This window comes from Peromyscus eremicus, unplaced genomic scaffold, assembly GCF_949786415.1.
Source record: "Peromyscus eremicus unplaced genomic scaffold, PerEre_H2_v1 PerEre#2#unplaced_489, whole genome shotgun sequence".
Classification (NCBI taxonomy): domain Eukaryota; kingdom Metazoa; phylum Chordata; class Mammalia; order Rodentia; family Cricetidae; genus Peromyscus; species Peromyscus eremicus.
The window spans coordinates 53,641-77,014 of NW_026734725.1; the positions used below are offsets into that span (position 1 = coordinate 53,641).

The 23,374-nt window shown below is 42.6% G+C and overlaps 2 non-coding genes across 2 annotated transcripts; one reads left to right on the plus strand and one right to left on the minus strand.

Annotated features, from left to right (window-relative positions):
- Window positions 1–1,844: 1,844 nt before the first annotated feature.
- Window positions 1,845–1,951, minus strand: LOC131901840 (U6 spliceosomal RNA). Its single transcript, XR_009376902.1, has one exon. It is a non-coding gene; the product is annotated as a U6 spliceosomal RNA (small nuclear RNA).
- Window positions 1,952–15,357: 13,406 nt separating this feature from the next.
- Window positions 15,358–15,464, plus strand: LOC131901841 (U6 spliceosomal RNA). The gene has a single exon (XR_009376903.1). It is a non-coding gene; the product is annotated as a U6 spliceosomal RNA (small nuclear RNA).
- The last annotated feature ends 7,910 nt before the right edge of the window (window positions 15,465–23,374 follow it).

Below are 23,374 nucleotides of genomic sequence, written 5' to 3' on the forward strand. Positions count from 1 at the left end.
TAGTAAATCATAAGCAACATAACCCATAAGAGGCTGTGGGGAAGGGCTCCTTCCCTCTGTTTGGTGGTGGCTATGAGGTAAGCCAACATGGGTACAAACAAGAAAATCCAGGAACTATGGAGAAGGAAGCAGTCTGATGAGATGTGCTTTCTTCTTAGAGTCCTCTGCTGATGCCTCTCTGTACTCTTCAGGGCTCTCACTCCACCCAGGCAGATAAAGTGTGAGACTGGAAAAGATGGCCACACCAAGACAAGTCCCATAAGGAAGTGCACCATATGACTGTAAACTGCTAATCCTAAAGGTGGGCATACAGCAAGCCTGAGTGGCTGGAATTCTCGCTGGGTTGAAGATTCCTGGTAGAGACTCAGAGCTTCTCCTCATTGATAGAGACCATAAAGGTAGAACTCTTGATCCCAAGTGCACCAGCAGCCTAGACCACCAGCACAGGAAGATGCATGGGTTTGATATCGACCAGCCCAAAAGCCACAAAACCCACCATGCATCCTTGCTGAGAGTAGCTTGGGGAAGGAGTAGAATGCCCACTTTCACTGTTACTGCTAATATAAGCAGTGCCTATGAATCACACCTTGAGCAGTTTAGTTTGGACAGCAAACAGGTAGGGTAGTAATGTCTGTATCTGCTTGGAACATCCTGTTTGGCCAGTAAAAGACTGACGGGCCTGGCAGATGACTCAATGGCTAAGAGTGAATGCTGGAGAGATGGCTCAGTGGTTAAAAGCACTGACCGTTCTTCCAGAGGTCCCAGGTTCAATTCCCAGCACCCACATGGCAGCTCACACAACTGTCTGTAGCTCCAGTTCCAGGGGACCCGACACCCTCACACAGACATACATACAGACAAGACACCAGTGCACATAAATTAAAAGAAAAAGAGTGCATACTTTTGCAGAGGATGAATTTCAGCTTCCAGCACTGATGTCAGGTAGCTCACAACTGCCTGTAATTCCAGCTATGGAGAATCCAACTCTCACTTCTGGACTCTGAGCAACTGCCCTCGTGTGCACACACAAAGAAAATTAGAATAATAGTAATAAAATTAAAAAGGATAGGAAGTAAATCCTATGAAAGTTCAGGGCCCTACCTCTTTGATGTTTCAAGGAGTCCAGGGGCCTGAGGCACAGTCAGAAATCCTTTCTTTTCTTTCTTTTTTTTTTTTAAGATTTTTTTTAAATTTATTATGTACACAGAGGAGGGCGCCAGATCTCATTACAGATGGCTGTGAGCCACCATGTGGTTGCTAGGAATGGAACTCAGGACCTCTGGAAGAGCAGTTGGTGCTCTTAACCTCTGAGCCATCTCTCTAGCCCCGGAAATCCTTTCTATGGAGAGCAGGTCGTAGCATCTCCCACAATACTCCACAGAGAAATACAGCATGTGACAAGCCTCCTTGGGTTCTGATGAGAACATAGACCACATTTGGGCCCATTGCACCAAGCTATGACGACCCATAATGCTCCTGCTTGAAGTGAACCCCTGGATGAGGACAAACCGCGTGTCTGGGCCAGCCCGTCCAACATCATTGGACGTGCATAAGCAGCAAAGGTGTCGCTTGGAGACCGCCAAACTGCAGAGAAAGCACTGTTGGCTGTGGAAGAAGCCCACACTGTCGCTATTCCTCATTTGAAAAGCTGCTCTTAGCTCACTGCTGGGTCCTGATAGAAGTGAAACGTCACACCTGGGGACAGTAAGTGACCAGGCAGCCTGAACCACCAAAACCCAGCTATTGTCACTAAACGGTAAAACTGGGCACACTCATCAACATTCCATTATAAAACAAGCAGCAATTAGACAATCCCAGCAGGACCAGGAAGCATTCTTTTTTATTTTAATATGGAACGCTTCATGAATTTGTGTGTTATCCTTGTGCAGGGGCCATGCTAATTTTCTCTGTATCATTCCAGTTGTAGTATATGTGCTGCTGAAGCAAACACCAGAACATGCTCTTAAAAACACAAGCAAGAAGAGTTAGTGAAAACAAGCTCTTAATCAAGAGCTTGGAACAGGGACACCTTTAATCCCAACACCTGAGGAAGGAGCCGGTTTTGTGGGACGAGACCAGAATGGATCTGAACACTGTCTGAGGCCAACCCAGGGCCCAGCTGCTGATCCTGCAAAACCCAACAACTTGGAGGTGTTGGTGAGACTACCCTGCTCAGCTGAAATCCATCTGGGAGAGGATTCAGAATCCTACAGTTTGAAGTCTGAGGAAACAAGATCAGCTGGGGAGTTGATGAATGAGCACACAAAAGAAGGCCCCACCCAGCCACCCAACCAGATCACCGGAATCGTATGTATGTACTTTACCAACTGAGAACAGGTAAGCTCCCATCTCCAGACCTACAGATCAGGTCTCTAGCCCCTAGGCCCTACCCATCGGAGTCCCAGTGACCAGACAGTTACCTTTCCCTGCTCTCCCACCAACCCCCCCTCCAAAAAAAAGAACAAAAAACAAACAAAAAAAGTAACACCTCCAAACCTAACAACCACTGAAACCATAAGCACACCCTACACCAACTGGGAACAACTGCTCCCAGAGACAGAACCCACAAACACTGCTAAGCTGCTCCTGAAGAAACAGAGCCCAACAGCACCAATTTAACCAAGAACTCCTAGTGAACCAAGACTAACAATTAGAACAAGAGAGGCACCTTCAGACACAGACACTGCCTGAGAGATGAGTAGACGCCAGTGCAAAAATACAGGCAACAACATAAAGACCTATATGACACCATCAGAACCTAGTGATTCTACACCTGCAAGACCTGAACATACCAAGGCAGAAGAAACAGAAGAAATCTCTCCTAAAAATGACGTTAAGATGATAGAGGCCCTTAAAGAAGAAATAAAAAATTCCCTTAAAGAGGAAATAAAAAATTCCCTTAAAGAGGAAATGAAAAACTCCCTTAAAGAGGAAATAAAAATTCCCTTAAAGAGATGGAAGAAAAAACAAACAAAAAATTGGAAGAACTCAAAGAGAGCCAAGAAAAAGTAATTAAACAGATGAAGGAAACAATCCAAGATCTGAAAAATGAAATTGAGACAATAAAGAAAACACAAACTGAGGGAATGCTGGAAATAGAAATCCTGACTAAATGAACAGGAACTACAGAAACAAGCATAACCAACTGAATGCAAGAGATGGAACAGAGAATCTCTGACACTGAAGACACAATAGAGAAAACAGATGTGTCAATCAAAGAAAACACTAAAACCAAAAAAGTTGTAACACAAAACGTCCAAGAAATTTGGGACACCATGAAAAGACCAAACCTAAGAATAATAGGGATAGAAGAAGTAGAAGAATACCAACTCAAAGGCACAGAAAATATATTCCACAAAATCATAGAAGAAAAATTTCCTAACCTAAAGAAAGAAATACCTATGAAGATACAAGAAGCTTACAGAATACCAAATAGGTTAGATGCAAAAAAAAATTCCCCTCACCACATAATAATCAAAACACTAAACATACAGAACAAAGAAAAAATATTAAGAGCAGCAAAGGAAAAAGACCAAGTAACATATAAAGGCAAACCCATCAGAATAACACCAGACTTCTCAATAGAGACTATGAAAGCTAGAAGGTCCTGGACAAGTGTTATACAGACAGTAAGAGACCACACATGCCAACCCAGACTATTATACCCAGCAAAACTCTCAATCACCATAGACGGAGTAAACAAAATATTCCATGATAAAACCAGATTTAATAAATACCTGTCCACAAATCCAGCCCTACAGAAAGCAATAGAAGGATAAATCCGGGGCTGGAGAGATGGCTCAGAGGTTAAGAGCACTGCTTGTTCTTCCAAAGGTCCTGAGTTCAATTCCCAGCAACCACATGGTAGCTCACAACCATCTGTAATGAGATCTGGTGCCCTCTTCTGGCTTGCAGGGATATGTGCAAACAGAACACTGTATACATAATAAATAAATAAATCTTTAAAAAAAATGTAAAATCAAATTAACATTTGCATAGCATATATTTAAAAAAAAAAAGAAGGATAAATCCAACCGAAAGAAGCTAAACACACCCATGAAAACTCAGGCAATAGATAATCCCACACCAACAAACACCAAAGAAGGACAACACAACATGACCACAAAAAAAAAAAAAAACAAACAAACCAGGAATTAACAACCACTGGTCATTAATATCCATCAATATCAATGGTCTCAACTCACCTATAAAAAGACACAGACTAACAGAATGGATAAGAAAACAGGATCCATCCATCTGCTGCATACAAGAAACACACCTTAACTTCAAAGACAGACACTACCTCAGAGTAAAGGGCTGGGAAAAGGCTTTCCAAGCAAATGGACCTAAGAAACAAGCTGGTGTAGCTATCCTAATATCTAATAAAATAGACTTCAAACTAAAATCAATCGAAATAATTCAGGAAGGACATTACATATTTATCACAGGGCAAATCTGCCAAGATGAAGTCTCAATTCTGAACATTTATGCCCCAAATACAAGGCACCCACATTCATAAAAGAAACATTACTAAAGCTTAAAATGCACATCAAACCCCACACATTAGTAGTGGGAGATTTCAACACACCACTCTCATCAAAAGACAGATCTACCAGACTGAAATTTAACAAAGAAATAAAGGACCTAACAGATGTTATGACACAAATGGACTCAATAGATATCTATAGAACATTTCATCCTAACACAAAAGATGAACCTTCTTCTCAGCACCCCAGAGAACCTTCTCAAAAATTGACCACATGCTTGGTCACAAAACAAATCTCAACAGATACAAAAAACATTGGAATAACCTCCTGTATCTTATAGGACCACCATGCCTTAAAGTTAGATTTCAACAACAACAAAAACTATAGAAAGCCTACAATCTCAACTGAAACATCAATGGGTCAAGGAAGAAATAAAGAAAGAAATTAAAGATTTTCTAGAATTCAATGAAAATGAAAGTACAACATACCCAAACTTATGGGATAATATGAAAGCAGTGCTAAGAGGAAAATTCATAGCACTAAATGTACACATAAAAAAGTTGGAGAAATTTCACACTAGTGACTTAACAGCACAACTGAAAGCTCTAGAACAAAAAGAAACAAACTCACCCAGGAGGAATAAACACCAGGAAATAATAAAATTGAGGGCTGTAATCAGTAAAATAGAAACCAAGAGAACAATACAAAGAATCAATGAAACAGACATGCCAAGCCCACCCCTCCTCTTCTCTCCCATGCTCCAGGCCCATCAGCAGGTTCCCTTGTCCTCTGGATTCTACTAGATCTCACCAGCAGAGAGCAAGAATGGGTGGAAAACACCACTCCACTGGTGGGTGTGTCTGGGCACAGGTCAACACTCTCTGTTCAGATGGCCTTGCACACAGTCTGTCTTCAGATGGCCTTGCACACTGCCTGTCTTCAGATGGCCTTACACACAGTCTGCCTTCAGATGGCCTTGCACACAGTCTGTCTTCAGATGGCCTTGCACACAGCCTGTCTTCAGATGGCCTTGCACACAGTCTGCCCTCAGATGGCCTTGCACACAGCCTGTCTTCAGATGGCCTTGCACACGGCCTGTCTTCAGATGGCCTTGCACAGAGCCTGTCTTCAGGTGGTCTTGCACACAGCTTGTCTTCAGATGGCCTTGCACACAGCCTGTCTTCAGATGGCCTTACACATAGCCTGATTTCAGATGGCCTTGTACACTGCCTGTCTTCAGATGGCCTTGTACACAGTCTGCCTTCAGATGGCCTTGCACAGAGCCTGTCTTCAGATGGCCTTGCACACAACCTGTCTACTCCACATTCTAGTGACACGTTGCACAACTGTCTCAAACGGCTTCTGTGTTCCTTGCTGACGCCTTTGTAAATACTCCCTCCACGGAACTCTCCTCTATTCAGTTGATTTAATTTATCATGTGTTTTTAGCTGGAATCCTGAATGAAATAGTCAGAAATCATGTTTCAGATTGTGGGGCAATTAGTATACATTCAAAAACAGTTGTTGGACAGTAACAAGAAGTGTGACTATTTCTCTTTACTCTATTAATAGTTTCCTTGACGAGCCTGAGGGGTACAGACCTTTGATACTATCTCTCAACTCTTCTTTAAAGTTATACAGCCTCACTTTTATTAAAATGACTCTTTGTTTATGTGCTGTCTTGGGGAGTGGAGAGCAAGCAAGCAACTTTGCCAGATTGACTTGAGTTGGTTTTCTATCCACCCACTGTACTCTCTCTCTCTCTCTCTCTCTCTCCCTCTCTCTCTCTCTCTCTCTCTCTCTCTCTCTCTCTCTCTCTCTCTCTCTCTCTCTCTCTCTCTCTCTCTCTCTCTCTCTCTCTCTCTCTCTCTCTCTCTCTCTCTCTCTCTCTCTCTCTCTCTCTCTCTCTCTCTCTCTCTCTCTTTGTGTGTGTGTGTGTGACAGAGATGGAGGGGCAGGGAGAGAAGAAGCAAGTAAGTCTGGTTTTTGAGTTTAATTCTTTTTTTTAACTTGTTTCTTTAGTATTAGTTGCTAGGATTTTAGTTATGGTGAGTTTTAGACTTAGAGTAAACTTAGAGTTGGTGTTAGAAATAGGGTTAGATACAAACTTAAAATGGAGCCATGTGAACATTAAATTTAAAGTTCATGTGGTTAGGGTTAGGGACAGATATTGGTGTAACACTGGGATGTGGGTATAATTACTGTTGAAAATGATTTACAGTTAGTTTTAGTCCTAGTTTTACTACTTGGGTTATACGTCCAGTTAGGCTAGTTTAATTCTTATTGAGAGGCAATTCCCAGGACAATGTTACCTGGGTTCTATCAGCTTTTATTCTAGAGTATTTTTTCAGGGGTGTTTATAGACAGCCTCAGGCAGGGAGCACAGATTTTCCTAAGCTGTAAGAGAAGACAATGTCTCCCTCCAGGACATGCTTGGTCAGGTTAGCTCGTGGTTCACCAGAAAAGACTGGACGTTCTAAGCTTGGAGTTTCTCAGCTATGCCCACTGTACCTGAAGCATACAAGTGGCCTCTTCACACGGCCTTTGGGACTTGAAAGACAAGGGGCACTAATGCAAGCCTGCTCCTGTTCATTCTGACTGCTGTCTTATGAGTAAACGCGGCCTGTGTTTCATGTCCTCTGCTAACACCTATGAATTGTAGGAGGCTAACTTGCTAGGTTAAGTGTCGGTCAGTCTCCTGTCACTATAACAAATCCCCAGATAACTAACTAATAAGGAGAAAGGGCATATCTTAGCTCACAAATGACAAGGCTGATGGAGTGGACCCATAGATTCTGAGGCCTCTGGCACTGTTGTTAAAACCACAGTAGGATGCACAGGGCACAGAAAACAGCTGATCCCATGGCCAAGAAGCAAATAACAGGAAGGGGCCCATTTGAGAGCAGGCCCCTGGGGTCCTCAGGACCTACCACCACTGCCCAGTAGCACCATCCTAGAGACCAAGCCTTTCAACATATGGGCCTTTGGGAGACATTCATCACTCAAAGTACAGCACCTTGCACATGTGGAACCAAAATAAGACCAAAATGCTTTCACCCCAAAACTAAAGGCCTAAGACTGCTCCTTTTTAGCTACAGGCCATAAGTTACTGGAACAGGCCAGAAGTTACTGAAACCAGTCAGTTCAGATTCCAGAAACCAGGAAGTGTAAAAGTACAGAGTCACAAGGTAGTCAGGAGGTAATGGCTGCCAGACTATGGAATGTCCTCTCCCTGGCCCCCTAGGCAACTACTTGACCATAGAATGTCCCAATCCTAGTTTCCAGAGTGACTGTGTAATCACCAGATGCCCCCATCTGGGGGCAGCCAATGAGAAATGGTGGCGGGCAACTACCTCCTTAGAAGGAAAATTGAATTGTGATTTCTGGAATTCCTAGACACAAGCCAATCAGAATTGTACCCGTACTAGCACCCCTAAATGATGTAACCTTGTGATTTTTTCCTTTAAAAACTGGGCTTTCAGATAGGTGGGCACTTCCTCCAGCCTCCACTGCATTGGATCTGTTGGACAAAGTCCCTGCCTAGGCTTGTATTGCATTTGGATATCCCGAAATTAAACCTTGCTTTTGCATTCCAGCCTGCTCGTCCTTGGTGGTCTCTCTAGGGGTTGCGATCTGGGCACAACACACACAGAATCATATCTCATGCCCTTCACAGCCCTTGCCAGCCAATGGCATCCTTTGATTAGTTTCCATCCTGAAGTTGGGTCATTTTGTATCAGACCTGCTGCCCTATACAACTGTAACCACTTTCCCTCGAGATACTCTGGGCCATGAAGTTTCGCTCGCTCGTTGGTTTTTTCTGTCTCTGTCCTCCCGCCTTCATTGATTAGAGAGCCTAAACTCATTACACTGCTCTCCAGTAGCAGCCACAATCACAGGAAATGGCCTCTAAAGCAGTGTGAAGGCCACAGCACTTCTTTTACCAATGCTTTTCTCGGGCCCCATTTGGAGAAATAAAGGCAGAACTTGACGCCTAGGTTAGCAACACATGAAAAATCCACTCCCGTGCCCCTCTCTTCCTGGTCTTTAAGTTCTTTCCTCCAGGGCTGGGGAGATGGTAGTTAACACTGACTGCTTTTCCAGAGGACCTGGGTTTGCTCCCAGTCACCACATGGCAGCTCACATCCATTCCTAACTCCAGTTTCAGGGAATCTGATGCCCTCTTCTGTCCTCCATGGGCAGCAGGCACATACATTCCTGCAGACAACGCACCCACACACATAAAAAATAAAATAAAAATTCTTTTCTTTATATTATGTGAAGGAAATGTCAGGGCTTGGCTACTTTCAGTGTGGAACCACCTGTTCTGTTAGCATGGCTTCCTGGACTCCAGGAAGAGAATGCTGGGAGGATCCATCAGGGTTTTTTGTTTGCTTGTTTGTTTGTTTGTTTGTGGTATTGTATTCCCCCAAATATTGTGCATGCTAATAAACTTATCTGGGGTCAGAGACAAAGCAGCCACAATATTAAACATAGAAGTTAGGCAGTGGTAGCACACGCCTTTAATCCTAGCATTCCAGAGGCAGAAATCCATCTGGGATCTCTGTGAGTTCAAGGCCACATTGGAAAGAGCCAGGCATGGTGACTCACAACTGTAATCCCAGGGAGTGAGCCTTTAATCCCAGGGAGTGGTGGTAGAAGGCAGAAAGATATATAAGGCGTGAGGACCAGGAACTAGAAGCATTTGGCTGGTTAAACTTTCAGGCTTTGGAGCAACACAGTTCAGCTGAGATTCATTCTGGATGAGGACTCAGGCTTCCAGTCTGAGGAAACAGGACCAGCTGAGGAATTGGCAAGGTGAGATAGCTGTGGCTTGTTCTGTTTCTCTGATCTACCAGCATTGACCCCAATAACTTGCCTCGGGTTTGATTTTATTAATAAGACTCTCTAAGATTCATGCTACATTTGTTTGTTTGTTTGTTTGTTTTATTTTTTTTGTCTTCTTCCTATGGATTGCTCGGCTTTCTTTCTTTCTTTCTTTTTTTTTTTTTTTAATGCCCAATGCCATTTATTGAAGGAGGGAGGAGGTCTTAAATACAGGCTTACAGCACAATGGGAGAACCCCGGAGGGCAGAAGCTCGATACCTATGTTTTACAATCTTGCATCTAAGGTGTTAACGCCCATTATGCAGACAAGGAACTTCCCTTAAGCATTCAGGAGGGTGGAACCCAGAAGGGAATTAGCATAGGGAGGATATCAAGGTCAAGGTCAGCAAGCAAGGCAAGTTACCCAAAACGGGGGCCAGGGTCCTACAGGTCCCCCCTTTTACTAATAAATGAGCTTCTGACTTAGGTTGCGTGGGATGTCAGCAGGTCACCTTACCCATCATGGAGATGCCTGCCCAGGCTACACAGGCGCTCTGTCTTAGGTTGGTGAGCGCCCCCCCCCCAGGTATTACCCATCTCTGAATACTCATTATCATACAGGCTCAATCGTGGGTGAGCTGCAGAGTTAACTGCTGCCAAAGATCTCAAAGTGGCACTGGGCTTGCAATCTGTGTGTTCAACACAGAAAAGACCAACAGAAGTCCTAACCCACCCATAGTTAGTAGGCTAAAGGCAACTGAGCCATTCCCTTCCTTAACAAGCCTTACTGCAAATTGGAGTCCTTGGAAGATGGTATCCAAAAGCAAATGGTACTTGAGTTTTGTGCATGGTGACAGTTATGGATCTATTTGTAATCTTTTACATATTGACATCCAGTTATGCCAGCACCATTTGTTGAAGATACTTTCTTTTTTCCATTGTATAGTTTTGGCTTCTCTGTCAAAAATCAGGTGTTCATATGTGCGTGGATTAATGTCAGGGTCTTCAATTGGATTCCATTGGTCTGTATGTCAGTTTTTATGCCAGTAACAAGCTGTTTTTATTACTATAGCTCTATAGTAGAGCTTGAGTCAGGGATGGTGATTCCTCCAGAGGTTGCTTTATCATACAGGATTCTTTTAGCTATCCTGGGTCTTTTGTTTTTCCATATGAAGTTGAGTATTTTTCTTTCCAAGTTTGTGAAGAATTGTGTTGGGATTTTGATGGGGATTGCATTGAATCTGTAGATTGTTTTTGATAAGATTGTCATTTTTACTATGTTAATCCTACCTATCCATGAGCATGGGAGATCCTTCCATTTTCTGATATCTTCTTCAATTTCTTTCTTTAGAGATTTAAAGTTCTTATCAAAAAGGTCCTTCACTTGTTTAGTTAGTGTTATCCCAAAGTATTTTATATTTTTTGTGGCTATTGTAAAGGGTGATGTTTCTCTGACTTCTTTCTCAGCCCTTTTGTCATTTGTGTATAGGAGGGCTATTGATTTTTTTGAGTTGATCTTGTATCCTGCCACATTACTGAAGGAGTTTATGAGCTGTAGGAGTTCCCTGGTAGAATTTTTGGGGTCACTAATGTATACTATCACATCATCTACAAATAGTGAAAGTTTGACTTCTTCCTTTCCAATTAGTATCCCTTGGATATCCTTTTGTTGTCTTATTGCTCTAGCTAGAACTTCTAGTACTATATTGAATAAATATGGGGAGAGTGGACAGCCTTGTCTTGTTCCTGATTTTAGTGGTATCGCTTTGAGTTTCTCTCCGTTTAATTTGATGTTGGCTGTCGGCTTGCTGTAAGTTGCTTTTATTATGTTTAGGAATGTTCCTTGTATTCCTGATCTCTCTAAGACCTTTATCATGAAGGGGTGTTGGATTTTGTCAAAGGCTTTTTCAGCATCTAATGAGATGATCATGTGGGTTTTTTCTTTCAATTTGTTTATATGATGTATTATATTAATAGATTTTCGTATGTTGAACCATCCTTGCATCCCTGGGATGAAACCTACTTGGTCATGATGGATAATTTTTTTTTGATGTATTCTGTTTGCCAATATTTTGTTGAGTATTTTTGCATCAATGTTCATGAGGGAGATTGGTCTGTAATTCTCTTTCTTTGTTGCATCTTTGTGTAGTTTGGGTATCAGGGTAATTGTAGCCTCATAAAAAGAGTTTGGTAGTGTTCCTTCTGTTTCTATTGTGTCGAACAATTTTTTTTGGTTTTTCGAGACAGGGTTTCTCTGTAGCTTTGGAGCCTGTCCTGGACTAGCTCTGTAGACCAGGCTGGCCTCGAACTCACAGAGATCTGCCTGCCTCTGCCTCCTGAGTGCTAGGATTGCAGGCGTGCACCACCACCACCCGGCTGTGTGGAACAATTTGAAGAGTATTGTTATTAGTTCTTCTTTGAAAGTCTGGTAGAATTCTTCACTGAAACCATCTGGTCCTGGGATTTTTTTTGGTTGGGAGACTTTTGATGACTGTTTCTATTTCTTTAGGGGTTATTGTTCTATTTAAATGGTTTATCTGGTCTTGATTTAATTTTGGGATGTAGTATCTGTCCAGAAAATTGTCCATTTCTTTTAGATTTTCCATTTTTGTAGCGCACAGGTTTTTGAAGTATGATTCTCTGGATTTCCTTGTTGTCTGTTGTTATGTCTCCCTTTTCTTTTCTGATTTTGTTAATTTGGATGCTCTCTCTCTCTCTTTGCCTTTTGTTTAATTTGGATAGGGGTTTGTCTATCTTGTTGATTTTTTTCAAAGAACCAACTCTTTGTTTCATTGATTTTTTTGTATTGTTCTCTTGGTTTCTATTTTATTGATTTCAGCCCTCAATTTTATTATTTCTTGGTGCCTATTTCTCCTGGGTGAGTTTGTTTCTTTTTGTTCTAGAGCATTCAGGTGTGCTGTTAATCCATTTGTACGAGATTTCTCCATCTTCTTTATGTGTGCATTTAGAGCCATGTATTTTCCTCTTAGCACTGCTTGCATAGTGTCCCATAAGTTTGGGTATGTTGTACTTTCATTTTCATTGAATTCTAGGAAATCTTTAATTTCTTTCTTTATTTCTTCCTTGACCCATTGATGTTTCAGTTGAGATTGTAGGCTTTCTATAGTTTTTGTTGTTGTTGAAATCTAACTTTAAGGCATGGTGGTCCTATAAGATACAGGAGGTTATTCCAATGTTTTTTGTATCTGTTGAGATTTGTTTTGTGACCAAGCATGTGGTCAATTTTTGAGAAGGTTCTCTGGGGTGCTGAGAAGAAGGTTCATCTTTTGTGTTAGGATGAAATGTTCTATAGATATCTATTGAGTCCATTTGTGTCATAACATCTGTTAGGTCCTTTATTTCTTTGTTAAATTTCAGTCTGGTAGATCTGTCTTTTGATGAGAGTGGTGTGTTGAAATCTCCCACTACTAATGTGTGGGGTTTGATGTGCATTTTAAGCTTTAGTAATGTTTCTTTTATGAATGTGGGTGCCTTGTATTTGGGGCATAAATGTTCAGAATTGAGACTTCATCTTGGCAGATTTGCCCTGTGATAAATATGTAATGTCCTTCCTGAATTATTTCGATTGATTTTAGTTTGAAGTCTATTTTATTAGATATTAGGATAGCTACACCAGCTTGTTTCTTAGGTCCATTTGCTTGGAAAGCCTTTTCCCAGCCCTTTACTCTGAGGTAGTGTCTGTCTTTGAAGTTAAGGTGTGTTTCTTGTATGCAGCAGATGGATGGATCCTGTTTTCTTATCCATTCTGTTAGTCTGTGTCTTTTTATAGGTGAGTTGAGACCATTGATATTGATGGATATTAATGACCAGTGGTTGTTAATTCCTGGTTTGTTTGTTTTTTTTTTTTTTGTGGTCATGTTGTGTTGTCCTTCTTTGGTGTTTGTTGGTGTGGGATTATCTATTGCCTGAGTTTTCATGGGTGTGTTTAGCTTCTTTCGGTTGGATTTATCCTTCTTTTTTTTTTTTAAATATATGCTATGCAAATGTTAATTTGATTTTACATTTTTTTTAAAGATTTATTTATTTATTATGTATACAGTGTTCTGTTTGCACATATCCCTGCAAGCCAGAAGAGGGCACCAGATCTCATTACAGATGGTTGTGAGCTACCATGTGGTTGCTGGGAATTGAACTCAGGACCTTTGGAAGAACAAGCAGTGCTCTTAACCTCTGAGCCATCTCTCCAGCCCCGGATTTATCCTTCTATTGCTTTCTGTAGGGCTGGATTTGTGGACAGGTATTTATTAAATCTGGTTTTATCATGGAATATTTTGTTTACTCCGTCTATGGTGATTGAGAGTTTTGCTGGGTATAATAGTCTGGGTTGGCATGTGTGGTCTCTTACTGTCTGTATAACACTTGTCCAGGACCTTCTAGCTTTCATAGTCTCTATTGAGAAGTCTGGTGTTATTCTGATGGGTTTGCCTTTATATGTTACTTGGTCTTTTTCCTTTGCTGCTCTTAATATTTTTTCTTTGTTCTGTATGTTTAGTGTTTTGATTATTATGTGGTGAGGGGAATTTTTTTTTGCATCTAACCTATTTGGTATTCTGTAAGCTTCTTGTATCTTCATAGGTATTTCTTTCTTTAGGTTAGGAAATTTTTCTTCTATGATTTTGTGGAATATATTTTCTGTGCCTTTGAGTTGGTATTCTTCTACTTCTTCTATCCCTATTATTCTTAGGTTTGGTCTTTTCATGGTGTCCCAAATTTCTTGGACGTTTTGTGTTACAACTTTTTTGGTTTTAGTGTTTTCTTTGATTGACACATCTGTTTTCTCTATTGTGTCTTCAGTGTCAGAGATTCTCTGTTCCATCTCTTGCATTCAGTTGGTTATGCTTGTTTCTGTAGTTCCTGTTCATTTAGTCAGGATTTCTATTTCCAGCATTCCCTCAGTTTGTGTTTTCTTTATTGTCTCAATTTCATTTTTCAGATCTTGGATTGTTTCCTTCATCTGTTTAATTACTTTTTCTTGGCTCTCTTTGAGTTCTTCCAATTTTTTGTTTGTTTTTTCTTCCATCTCTTTAAGGGAATTTTTATTTCCTCTTTAAGGGAGTTTTTCATTTCCTCTTTAAGGGAATTTTTTATTTCCTCTTTAAGGGAATTTTTTATTTCTTCTTTAAGGGCCTCTATCATCTTAACGTCATTTTTAGGAGAGATTTCTTCTGTTTCTTCTGCCTTGGTATGTTCAGGTCTTGCAGGTGTAGAATCACTAGGTTCTGATGGTGTCATATAGGTCTTTATGTTGTTGCCTGTATTTTTGCACTGGCGTCTACTCATCTCTCAGGCAGTGTCTGTGTCTGAAGGTGCCTCTCTTGTTCTAATTGTTAGTCTTGGTTCACTAGGAGTTCTTGGTTAAATTGGTGCTGTTGGGCTCTGTTTCTTCAGGAGCAGCTTAGCAGTGTTTGTGGGTTCTGTCTCTGGGAGCAGTTGTTCCCAGTTGGTGTAGGGTGTGCTTATGGTTTCAGTGGTTGTTAGGTTTGGAGGTGTTACTTTTTTTGTTTGTTTTTTGTTCTTTTTTTTGGAGGGGGGGTTGGTGGGAGAGCAGGGAAAGGTAACTGTCTGGTCACTGGGACTCCGATGGGTAGGGCCTAGGGGCTAGAGACCTGATCTGTAGGTCTGGAGATGGGAGCTTACCTGTTCTCAGTTGGTAAAGTACATACATACGATTCCGGTGATCTGGTTGGGTGGCTGGGTGGGGCCTTCTTTTGTGTGCTCATTCATCAACTCCCCAGCTGATCTTGTTTCCTCAGACTTCAAACTGTAGGATTCTGAATCCTCTCCCAGATGGATTTCAGCTGAGCAGGGTAGTCTCACCAACACCTCCAAGTTGTTGGGTTTTGCAGGATCAGCAGCTGGGCCCTGGGTTGGCCTCAGACAGTGTTCAGATCCATTCTGGTCTCGTCCCACAAAACCGGCTCCTTCCTCAGGTGTTGGGATTAAAGGTGTCCCTGTTCCAAGCTCTTGATTAAGAGCTTGTTTTCACTAACTCTTCTTGCTTGTGTTTTTAAGAGCATGTTCTGGTGTTTGCTTCAGCAGCACATATACTACAACTGGAATGATACAGAGAAAATTAGCATGGCCCCTGCACAAGGATAACACACAAATTCATGAAGCGTTCCATATTAAAATAAAAAAGAATGCTTCCTGGTCCTGCTGGGATTGTCTAATTGCTGCTTGTTTTATAATGGAATGTTGATGAGTGTGCCCAGTTTTACCGTTTAGTGACAATAGCTGGGTTTTGGTGGTTCAGGCTGCCTGGTCACTTACTGTCCCCAGGTGTGACGTTTCACTTCTATCAGGACCCAGCAGTGAGCTAAGAGCAGCTTTTCAAATGAGGAATAGCGACAGTGTGGGCTTCTTCCACAGCCAACAGTGCTTTCTCTGCAGTTTGGCGATCTCCAAGCGACACCTTTGCTGCTTATGCACGTCCAGTGATGTTGGACGGGCTGGCCCAGACACGCGGTTTGTCCTCATCCAGGGGTTCACTTCAAGCAGGAGCATTATGGGTCGTCATAGCTTGGTGCAATGGGCCCAAATGTGGTCTATGTTCTCATCAGAACCCAAGGAGGCTTGTCACATGCTGTATTTCTCTGTGGAGTATTGTGGGAGATGCTACGACCTGCTCTCCATAGAAAGGATTTCCGGGGCTAGAGAGATGGCTCAGAGGTTAAGAGCACCAACTGCTCTTCCAGAGGTCCTGAGTTCCATTCCTAGCAACCACATGGTGGCTCACAGCCATCTGTAATGAGATCTGGCGCCCTCCTCTGTGTACATAATAAATTTAAAAAAAATCTTAAAAAAAAAAAAAAGAAAGAAAAGAAAGGATTTCTGACTGTGCCTCAGGCCCCTGGACTCCTTGAAACATCAAAGAGGTAGGGCCCTGAACTTTCATAGGATTTACTTCCTATCCTTTTTAATTTTATTACTATTATTCTAATTTTCTTTGTGTGTGCACACGAGGGCAGTTGCTCAGAGTCCAGAAGTGAGAGTTGGATTCTCCATAGCTGGAATTACAGGCAGTTGTGAGCTACCTGACATCAGTGCTGGAAGCTGAAATTCATCCTCTGCAAAAGTATGCACTCTTTTTCTTTTAATTTATGTGCACTGGTGTCTTGTCTGTATGTATGTCTGTGTGAGGGTGTCGGGTCCCCTGGAACTGGAGCTACAGACAGTTGTGTGAGCTGCCATGTGGGTGCTGGGAATTGAACCTGGGACCTCTGGAAGAACGGTCAGTGCTTTTAACCACTGAGCCATCTCTCCAGCATTCACTCTTAGCCATTGAGTCATCTGCCAGGCCCGTCAGTCTTTTACTGGCCAAACAGGATGTTCCAAGCAGATACAGACATTACTACCCTACCTGTTTGCTGTCCAAACTAAACTGCTCAAGGTGTGATTCATAGGCACTGCTTATATTAGCAGTAACAGTGAAAGTGGGCATTCTACTCCTTCCCCAAGCTACTCTCAGCAAGGATGCATGGTGGGTTTTGTGGCTTTTGGGCTGGTCGATATCAAACCCATGCATCTTCCTGTGCTGGTGGTCTAGGCTGCTGGTGCACTTGGGATCAAGAGTTCTACCTTTATGGTCTCTATCAATGAGGAGAAGCTCTGAGTCTCTACCAGGAATCTTCAACCCAGCGAGAATTCCAGCCACTCAGGCTTGCTGTATGCCCACCTTTAGGATTAGCAGTTTACAGTCATATGGTGCACTTCCTTATGGGACTTGTCTTGGTGTGGCCATCTTTTCCAGTCTCACACTTTATCTGCCTGGGTGGAGTGAGAGCCCTGAAGAGTACAGAGAGGCATCAGCAGAGGACTCTAAGAAGAAAGCACATCTCATCAGACTGCTTCCTTCTCCATAGTTCCTGGATTTTCTTGTTTGTACCCATGTTGGCTTACCTCATAGCCACCACCAAACAGAGGGAAGGAGCCCTTCCCCACAGCCTCTTATGGGTTATGTTGCTTATGATTTACTAGCATAATATGTCATGTGGAAGGAGGGTTCCTCCCACCCCAGAGCTGAGGACCGAACCCAGGGCCTTGAGCTTGCTAGGCAAGCTCTCTACCACTGAGCTAAACCCCCAACCCTGTTTTTTTTTTTAAGATTTATTTATTATGTACACAGTAATCTGCCTGCATGTATGCCTGCACACCAGCAGAGGGGATCATATCTCATTATAGATGGTTGTAAGCCATCATGAGGGTTCTGGGATTGAATTCAGGACCTCTGGAAGAGCACCCAGTGCTCTTAACCTCTGAGCCATCTCTCTAGCCCTCTGGAATGAGTTTTAAAGGCCACAGGACATGGTTATTCCTTTCATAATAACCCTCCCTCCACAAGCAGGAAATCAGACTGATATACTACTGGTTAGCTGCAAGTGCATTTATGTATACACACATGTATATACATACATGTGTGTCTGAAGTGTGTGCACATGTGTATGTGTGCAGGGCTCCTCAGCAGTATATCTGGCCTTCACCTGTCTGTACATGTGCTTAGTTCTTAGCTATTGCAAGGCAGATCTCAAGCTATTCCTTCTCCTATGAAAAGTGGATACTCATTGGGCCAGCCATTGATTGTACTTCATAGCCAATGAGATGTTACCATTCTTTCTCTGTACCACATGAGTTGCTATATTCTTCCATCTAGGGAGAAGAAAGAAAACTCTACTCATCCCCTTCCCTTTAACTGTGTCCCTCCTCTTATCCTGTATGCTATAAAAGAGTTGTCTTTAGACACTTCTCTTCTTGGCTGTGAGCCTAGCCTTTAATGGCTGAGCCATCTCTCCAGCCCCAGACACTTTCCAGTGAATGCACAAGGCACAAAGCCTGGATAATGATGCATTACATATACAGCTGAGTGCTGACAGAGGGGTGGAAGTGGAAGACTGTTTCCAAGTGACATCATTTTGAATGTCACTAGGTGTGTTAGACTGAACAATGAATCTCCAAAGATTTCTGCACATGTGACTATGTTATCTTTCAGGACAAAAAGGATTTTGCAGGTTGATTAGGAACCTCAAGATATGAAGCCAGGACATGGTTCCCAGGATAAAGACACTTGCCACCAAGCTTCAGTCTGATCCTTGGGACCCACATAGCAGAAGGAGAGACCCAATCTCCCCCCCCAAGTTGTCCTCTGGCTTCCACCAATGCACTGTGGTACATGGACATAATACACACAAATAAAACAAATAAATAAATAAATAAAATGCCAGACGTGGTGGCACACACTTTTAATCTCAGCACTCGGGAGGCTGAGGCAGGCAGATCTCCATGAGCTCAAGGACAGTCTGGTCTATGTGGTGAGTTCCAGTATATCTAGGACCCACATAATGAGAACCTGTCTCAAAAATAAAAACAAAAAAGTGTAAGATGGAGGAATAAGTATCTCCTGTTGCTGGCTTCAAAGTTGGAGGAGACAGATCAATAGCAAGTGTCCTGCCCACATCATGAGCCCCCCAGAGACCACCAGGAGTCTGAGTTCATATACAAAAGCAAAGAGCCTTTATTGCAAGCTTGAGCTTGGACTCTCTGTCTGTTCCAACACAGCGGCTGGATCAGGAAAAGCCCTGAGCTCAGTTATGGCAGGGTTTTTAAAAAGTAAAGGATTGTGGGGGTAGGGGAATTCCAGATTCAGATGGGGTTTGAACTCCTGACTGGGTAGGAGTGGGGCACAGAAGTCTTGTCAAACAAGGATTGATACTGGCATTGCTGCAAGGAAATTAGCAACTGATATACAAGTGATGTAAGCTGTCCTTAATGTTCTGGAGCATCTAGTACTTGTTTGTCTCAATTCTGATTGGTCCCCCACAGGGTACAGTTTGTGGCTTTTCCTGGTTATTGTAATGGTGAGGCCTAGTCCCAATATTGTTAGTCTGCAGCCTATCATGGCTGCACTCATGTTGTTAGACCTCTTCACAAGGAGTGTGTACATTCTCTGAAAACTCTGAACTGTCGGCAGCTGTTGTCCAGAAAGGAAGGAACAGGGTTCTGACAATGACTCCAGTGAACAAGAAGAGGAATTCTCCCCTAGAGCATCCAGAAAATAACACAGTGCTGTCAACCTCTTGTTTTCAGCCCTCTGAGACCCATTGCCCCAGATTCTGACTTCTGCAACAAAGAAATAAAATGAACAAACATTTAAGCCACCAAGTCAATGGTTTTTATTATGACAGCAAAAAAATTACAAGCAAGCAAGACACCGTGTCCCTCAAGTCTTTCTTCCTGGGGACAACTCTGAGAATGTGGGAGCACTGAAAGCTCTGACTGATTTTTATCCTGACCTAGAGATGGTTCCAGGAAATGACCAAGTTGGAAAGGAAAACACAAGCTAGTGTTCCCCTCTTTTCCTCTTTTTCCAGGAGAGGAACATGGGAAGTACACAGCAGAACATATACTGTACAAGATATTAGTTGTTTCTCCATGACTGCAGCAAAATCCTGATGCAGAAAGACTTACCATGAAAAAAGCTTTTGGCTCACAGTTTCTGAGGGTTCCATGGCTGCCGGATTCCATGAACTTGGGAAGAACATCAAGAAGCAGAGGGAGGAGACACAAACTGAGAAGAAGTGTAACCTTCAAGGCATGTCCCCAAGCACCCTACTTCTGCCAGCCAGGTTCTACTTCCAAAAGTTCCACAGCTTCCCACAGTAGCACTGCCAATAAGGGGAGCGCTTAATCACTCACATTTCCTATAGAAAGAAGAACAAGTAGACTCAAAGAGAAAGCCTGTCTCAAAAACCAAGAAGAAGGAGAAAGAAGAGGAAGAGGAGGAGGAGGAAGAGAAGGAGGAAGAGGAAGAGAAGAAGGAGGAGGAGGAGGAAGAGGAGGAGGAGTCAACTCCAACCCTTATCTACAGAGGGAAGATGTTACATAAGCAGGTATTGTTTGCACTAGCTAAGCCTGGTGGACTCCATTCACAGCACGGAACACACAGAGCACTCACTTCCAAATGCAGGACACATGTGCACACACTCATGTCACGTAAATGAGACCATTCAGGATGTATGCTTATGTGTTTACTTACACAAGGGCACTCAGCAGCCCAACATATGTGAGAAAAGTAAAGGCAAAACTTCCACCTCCAAAGAGCATTCTCCTCATAGTTGAAGACAAAACTCACTCTTCACATTAGCACAAAACCCTCCCTCTAATCTTTTGTGAGAGCCAAAGTCACATTTCAGTTTTTGTTTTGTTTTGTTTTGTTTTGTTTTGTTGCTTGGTTGGTTTTTGAGACAGTGTTTCTTTGTGTAGTTTTTTTGGTGCCTGTCCTGGATCTCACTCTGTAGACCAGGTTGCCCTTGAACTCACAGAGATCTGCCTGGCTCTGCCTCCTGAGTGCTGGGATTAAATTCCCCTAAACAAGTTTGGTTGACCTAACTGCACTGGATGTGCTTGATCATGTGGGCAAGAGGCATGCAGACAGGAAGTGCATCAGGATGTATGCTTGCCCTGATTGGACATAGGCAAGAGGTACACAGGGAGGAAGTAGTATGCCAAGCTATATGCTTGCCACTGACTGGACCTGATGGGAAATACTGTGGCCTTATGGGTTTGTCTTTTTAAGCCTCTGCAAAATGTGACTCCTGGCCATTTTCTGGAAATCCAGGAATGGACCTGGCCAGAGTCCATTGTCCTAGTCAGTGTCTAATTAAAGCTTGCTTCAAATTTGGCTCAAAATTGTGGTAGTGGTCTTATTCTCCTCTGGCAGGATTAACATCTCCCCTTGCTTGTACAAGTCAAAGATTTCTTTGGGGGTCACCGTGTAATGCACAAATAACATTTCATTTTTATTTAAAATCATAAAAATTTTCAGTATAACTTTTTCATTTCTCATGTTTTTTTTTTTTTTTATAATATACGGAATCATCATCCTTGCCACAAAAACTTTTCCTCTCAACTTTTCTAGGTAACACAATTTCTGCTAAGTTAATAGGATTTTTCCCAAATCAGATGTGATGGCTCAAATCTGCAATTCCAACCCTCGGGAGGCTAAGGCAGGAGAATTACAACGCTTGGGACCAGCCTGAGATACAGAATGAGACCCTGTCTCAAGACACACACACAGGGTCAGGGGTTTTGTTTTCATTTCTTTTAGCTTGCACCTTGATGCTTGACAAGTGTCACTTAAATTGGTCTGAAAACAAAACGCTGGTGGAAATAAATAAGAGCTGGGCTGTAGTTAGTGCTCAGTCGGTAAAGCAGTCGTCCAGCACACGTGAAGCACCAGGTGCAATCCCAGCACTGCATGAACTGCCCTTGGCACTGCGGCCCTTTAACCCCAGGACTTGGGAGATAGAGAAGAATCAGAAGTTCAAGGATCTTGGATATGTAGCAAGTTTGAGGTCAGCCTGGGATACAAGAGAGCCAGAAAGAGAGAGAGAGGAGGGAAGGGGAGAGGAGAGGACAGGAGCAGAAAGGAAGGGAAGGAAGGAAGAAGGCTGGAAAGCCGTCTAGAGAGTACTAATTTTTACACGAGGTAATTTATTACTACAGTAGGTTGTTTACACCTTCACAGTATCCCATCCTCAGCTAATCACCTTCATTACAGAAATCTACCGGGCAGGAGAAGGCACTTTGTCAGTTTTGTTGTGAGGAAACTAGAGAAGCCGATAGTCATGGATCCAGTATCTCTAGTAACACACCTTGAGGTTAAGGGCAAGGAAAATTCAAATATTCATTTAAATATTTATCTCAGAGGTTTAACCAAGGAACAAACAAAACCCAGGGTAAAAGTGCGTGTGCCGGGGAAGTAAACCAGAGGAAAAACTGGAAAAGTAAAGCTTGTAAAGCATAGGAAGCCATCAGAAACTGTTCAGATAAGTTCTGCGAATGTGGGGATGGTGTCTGGAATGAAGAAATCAAGACCAAGGAGAAGCATAAATCCAGGTCAGAAACACAGGCGACTGACCTAGGATTACAGCTCCCAGTGTGTGTGCCGACAGAACACAGGCTGCTGGAGCTCACAGAAGTGTCTGAGATACTTTAATCTGTATCTTAAATTTTGGAAAACAGATACAGCTGTCACAGAATACACAAATGTCTACAATTAAACTGTGTGGGCATGCATACTTTTCCCTTCCTTTTTCTTCTGAGGGCTGAAATACCTAAGAAATAGAATAGTTAGGTATCTTTGCTATCACTGCTGGGTGCAATTACACACCTCTAATCCCAGCACTTGGATGGCAGAGGCAGGCAGATCTCTGAGTTCAAGGCCAGCCTGGTCTACAGAGCAAACTCTAGGACAGCCAGGGCTATATACAGACTCTCTCTCTCTCTCTCTCTCTCTCTCTCTCTCTCTCTCTCTCTCTCTCTCTCTCTCTGTGTGTGTGTGTGTGTGTGTGTGTGTGTGTGTGTGTGTGTGTCTCTATTTCTCTCTCTCTAGTATAATATTATATTATATTAATGTAATATTATATATATATAATATTTCTTTGCTGAGGATATGGGGGGATCAGAACTTCTACATTAGAAACATGCTAGGCAAGGGCAAAGATGCAGCTACTCAGGCGAGAATTAGAAGATTTCACGAGAAACCAGAGTAGAACAAAAGCAAGGGGCCAGGGCCTCCAGCCTCTATGTACCGAGTGACACAGCTGAGGCCTTTATTTTCAGCCCTGGCTTTACAGGCCCTTGTTCTCTCTCTCTGAATTCATCACAGAGCCCTGTAAAGTCAGCAGATCTTGCTTTAAAATCAGTGACTATCAACTGTGGGGCATGGTGGCACACACTTTTAATCCTAGCCCTGAGGAAGCAGAAACAGGTGGGTGTCTGTGAGTTCCAGGACAGTCTGGACTACACAGAGAGACTGTCAGGAATGAAAGGGAAAAATAAAGAAAAGGAAGGAAGGAAGAGAAGAAGGAAGGGAGGGAGGGAGGGAGGAAAGAGGGAGAGAGGGAGGGAGGGAGGGAAGGAAGGAAGGGCGAGGGAAAGAAGGAAGGAAGAAGGAAGGAAGGACATCTTCAAAATAAAGCAGAGCCTTTATGAGTGAACATATTTAAATGAAAAACTCACTATTTCTGATTTCTCTGTTGCTGT